Below are 4,831 nucleotides of genomic sequence, written 5' to 3' on the forward strand. Positions count from 1 at the left end.
AATTGTTCGCTGCTTGTGTAATCTCACTACTCGAGTTTGAGTGTGGTTTGGCAACCTCAATTTGTGATGGCTTGAGGTGATGTCTGAAAATTTTCATTCAACAAACAAAGCTAGGTGTGACTTGTTGTATTCAGTACATGTTGCTACTTCAGATAGACTAAAAAATTCAATTGATGCCCACCAAAAAAGTTTGGGTATCTTGGCATTTTCAAACGTAGTTGCAGTCTCAGAGGGAGACTTGAATGGTGAACCCGCACTCAAGGGTCAAGCTAAAAGTTGGTTTGAGGCCCTAGGGAGGCTTTTTAGAAATCATCACATGCTTGATTGTTCCTTGGAGTGCTTAAAACTTGTTATGGTTCAAGTAAGAAAATAGTTTTGCAGAAATCAATAATAACCACAACCACAATTGGGAGAAGTAAGAACCTGTACTTCCACATTACTAACAATATCTAGAGATAAGAGGACTTCTACAGAAATAGGTAAAGGTTTATCAAGAATACAAGCAGTATCAAGAAGGATATCAAAATACACAAAGTCCAGAAAACAACAACCCCAACAAGAGTTACTATATTCAAAAATAATCTGCTTGATACATTAATTTAGGAGCAGAACCACTACTAGGAAACTCATTTCGTGACCTTGAGAGCCTGCTTATGCTACAAGCTAGTAAGGATATTGATGTAAGGTCTAGATGTCTACTTTGCCCACACGTATGTGGGCAGAAATTTTTCTTAGTAGTCCTATTGTTGATCCTATTTTCCAAAGTCAAATTGTGATATTGCTATCAGACTTCAATTGTGTAGCTTTTTGGGTCAAACTCATTGACCCATGTTTCAATGAACATTTATTTACATCTTTAAGTAACTGTTCAAGAAAACAACCACTTGTGGACACTCAATTTTGAGTTACAGGAGGTTCGACAATCTGAACAGCACTAAAACAAAGTCATTAGATTATGAATTACATTTTAAGAACATGTGTCTACAGCACTTACCAATTGCCTTCTTGTTGTAAGAAAAATAATTGCTGGAAGAAAAATTATAGCAAGGCAAAAAGAAAAGTTACATTGCGTAAACAAATTGGAGTAGCTGGAGCGAACAGTTGAGGAAAGACGAGCAACCGCAAATGTGTCAGCCAATTACCATTACAAATCCAATGTAATCCTTGTAAGGTTGGAAACAATAACAACTTTGGGAGAGATTCATGGAAGAAGCACTGCCAATAGCTGGACTTGATCAGTTGTAAACAAGAAGTTGAACCAACATTAATTTTAAGCACAACTGGAAAAGATTTAAGACAACAATGTAGCTCCAAAACATTAGCTTTCCACATTAACTCCAACATTGCACCCATGCCTATCTTGGGAAAAAGTGAATTATTCAATTACATGAGAAGATTCTATAAATAAAAACTGTTGAGTAAACAATCATAACCAAGACATCTTACCAAAACAAAAAAAATCACTGAAAATTCAATCTAAAACATTCAAATTTGCCATGTTAGAAAGTAAGTCTAAGTCTAATGACTTGAAACTGAAAGTCTTTTAACAATTCAAAACAATGTCCTAAGAAGAACACCCATCCCTTTGCAGCAAAGCAATTATCACATCCTTTTAAAAGCAAACTGATACAATTTTCACCATTTCTTAAGTCTCCATGAAATTTGTAGTCACAACTGATCTTCTCAATGTACTCATTTTTCCTTTCTAAATATTAATCTATATCTTACCTTTCCATTTCAAATGTTGCACCATTAATTCTTCACACATCTAAATTATTTTATACCCATCAACAACTATTAATTGCATTTGAGCTTCAAATCACTGTCATCTAGTAAACATTTATCTGACAACACAGAAGTGTAAAGATAATTTAAAGCTGTTACTTCTTGATCCTTGACTCTTTTCATTCAATCAATGTTGTTAGTAGTTGAATTGTACTTACATTATGTTTTATCCAATCTGCAGCAGAAAATAGACATCAATATGTTTTCTCCCTTTAGTGAATCCTCCATCCCGATGCTTGAGATAGCATACTGAACTTTCATTGTCAAACCAAGTCCAAAATAAGCATGTTTTACCCCAGGGAAGAAAGGACAAAAGATATACTGAAACCCTTAATTCATTGAAAAAAGCAGAGGAACATGAAACTTACAATATCATTAATCCAAAAACCTATAATATCCCATTTCAAAACAGGTGAATATTTCAATGTTGACAATAGCAAAAATTTGATTAAAGCTGTGATATCCATGGAAGTCGCTTCAAACCACTTGCATGCTCTTTCCAATTGTATGAAAAGGTAATGGCCTACATTATTCAATCAATTGAATGGAATTTTTACTTCGAAGGTTCAGAGGGTGCGTTTGGATATCATTCTCTATTCAGATTCCCCAACAATTGGCCTTCGTACTAAATCACTTCTGTTTTGCACCTGCATAAGAACAATGTTGACAATTAATTATATATTTTCTGAGAAAAGATCGTAAACATGTGTTTTTAAAGTACTACAATTTTAGACTTTCAAATGAATGAATGAATGAATTTGTGAGACTAAAGCATCTTATGGGACTCACAAGTTAGCACACACTACAGAAGGGAGGAAGAGAACTTAAGCTGGTTTTGACCTCTGTAACCTCTTGATTGATGTCTCTTTGCTGGTGGATTTTAATAATCAAAAATTAAAAATCACAAACTATCTATAAATTTGGATGTCTTTCCCGATAAAATATCATGTCAACTAATATTCGCATATTAAGTGGCCTCATCACCCAAATGAAAAGTAGAATCTGAAACCTCATTCAAACTACAATAGATCACTGAAACAATATGATTGAAAAATGTCTTACAGAATCTTTGAAGAAGTTACATCAATGCAATGGAGAGCTGAACCTATAGTTGCACTATTGCTTACATGGTGGTCATCATCAGACTTCTATTCATGGTGGTCATCATTAGACTTCTATATCTTCAAGCCCACAAAGAGTTGCAAATGGTTACAGAATTGTTGATGCTTGCATTGTCATCATCATTAGAACTCTATTATAGTCAAAATTCACAAAGGGTTAGCAAATGATGAGATTAAGTTATTTTTAAGAAAATTATAATCTTTGAAGAACTTACATCAAGACTTCTAGTAGTATTGTTTCTTACACCACCATTACCATGAGACTTTTGTTAAGTCAAGTCCACAAAGGGTTAACAAATGTCAGATTAAGTTACTCTTAAGAAAATTAGAATATTTGAACAACTTACATGAAGACCTCTATTAACATCATGGTTGACATGGTCATCATCATTAAGCTCATTTTTTAATCAAATCCACAAAGGATTAGAAAATGATCAAATTAAGTTATTCCTAAGAAAATTAGAATCTTTGAAGAACTTACATCAAGACAATGGAAAGCTGAACTTCCAGTAGTATTGTTTCTTATATGGTCATTGTCATGAGGTTCCTATTAAAAATCCTCAAAGGTTAGCAGATAATCAAAAAGGAGAAAAACAAACATATTAGTTGTAACAATAGCATAACCTTTAAATCTTACTTTCTATTTGAACAAGACATTACAGACCTTTCAAGATTCTTACTTTTCTAATAAATAATATTAGCATAGTCCATTATCAATCCAACATATCTCTGATAAACTCATTCAAAAATGGAAATTAGCAAATGTCTAGATTAAGTTATTCTTAATAAAATTAGAATCTTCGAACTTACAACAAGACGATAGAGAGCTGAACTTCTAGTAGCATTTTTCTTACATGGGCATCATCATCATGCTCCTATTATAGTCAAGTCTACAAAGGGTTAGTAAATGCTCGGAATAAAATATTCCTATGAAAATTAGAATCTTCACAGAACTTAAATCAAGACAATGGAGAGCTAAACCTTTACTAGCATAGTTGCTTACATGGTCTTCATCATCAGACTCCTGTTATAGTCAAGTCGACAAAGGAATAGAAAATGGTTAGATTAAGTTATTCCTAAGAAACTAAAATGTTTGAAGAACTTACATCAAGAAACTAGAGGGTTGAACCTCTAGTGGCATTATTGCTTACCTGGTCCTCATCATCAGATTCCTATTTAAAGTCCACAAAGCTTAACAAAGAGACAAACAAAGTTAGTCTAAATTGTAACAAAACATGTTAGTTGTAATATTAGCATAAATTATTTCAGAATTCTTTGAAAATTCTTGCTTATCTAATAAAAAATATTAACATAGTCCAATATCAATCTGACATACCTTTATAACTTTTATATGTTTCTTCTTCAGTTGATTTACTTGGCTGTTAGATTGCTTCCTGATCATATGGCTAGCATGTTTTGATGCCCACACACATTGCAAATCTTGAGCTCTACTTGTGAAATGTGCAAATCTATGTACACACTCCCTGTTTTCTTCGGCTTTCTTAAGTCTGCGTTCATAATCATTGCCCTTATGCTTTCTTGAAAACCTTTCAGCTTGTAGCAATTTTAGAGAATGTTGATCATCATACAAGGCAAACATCTGATGATATAAATGTCCTATCTAGCCTGCATTTCTCCCTTTCCCACCATTTGTAGCCATGACATCATTTTGAGAAGAAGCCCCTGCATCAAACTCATTTTTCTACATATCAACATCTTTATCCTCATTGGACATAGAATTGAAGATATCCCCTGAATCATCATATACATAAAATTTCATATCCTTATATACTTTTCTAATCACCATGTCCAGTCAGTTAATATACCTGCAAAGAAGGGCATGGCTTATATGAACGTATGATAAATTTAAGTGTTATCAGATATTAAATTTATTAGACACAATCTATTAATAAGTTAGACAGTTA

General features: G+C 33.1%; 1 long non-coding RNA gene across 1 annotated transcript; it reads right to left on the bottom strand.

The window, feature by feature from the left end:
• Positions 1-2,139: 2,139 nt before the first annotated feature.
• On the bottom strand, positions 2,140-4,062 carry LOC149544381 (uncharacterized). Its single transcript, XR_016355281.1, has 6 exons — positions 3,888-4,062; positions 3,717-3,781; positions 3,388-3,453; positions 2,848-3,037; positions 2,575-2,655; positions 2,140-2,432 (listed from the first exon to the last, which is right to left on the bottom strand). It is a non-coding gene; the product is annotated as an uncharacterized LOC149544381 (long non-coding RNA).
• Between the last annotated feature and the right edge of the window lie 769 nt (positions 4,063-4,831).

Source organism: Cupressus sempervirens, chromosome 8 (assembly GCF_028749045.1).
Source record: "Cupressus sempervirens isolate cs-2001-9-10 chromosome 8, ASM2874904v1, whole genome shotgun sequence".
In the NCBI taxonomy this organism is placed as follows: Eukaryota; Viridiplantae; Streptophyta; class Pinopsida; order Cupressales; family Cupressaceae; genus Cupressus; species Cupressus sempervirens.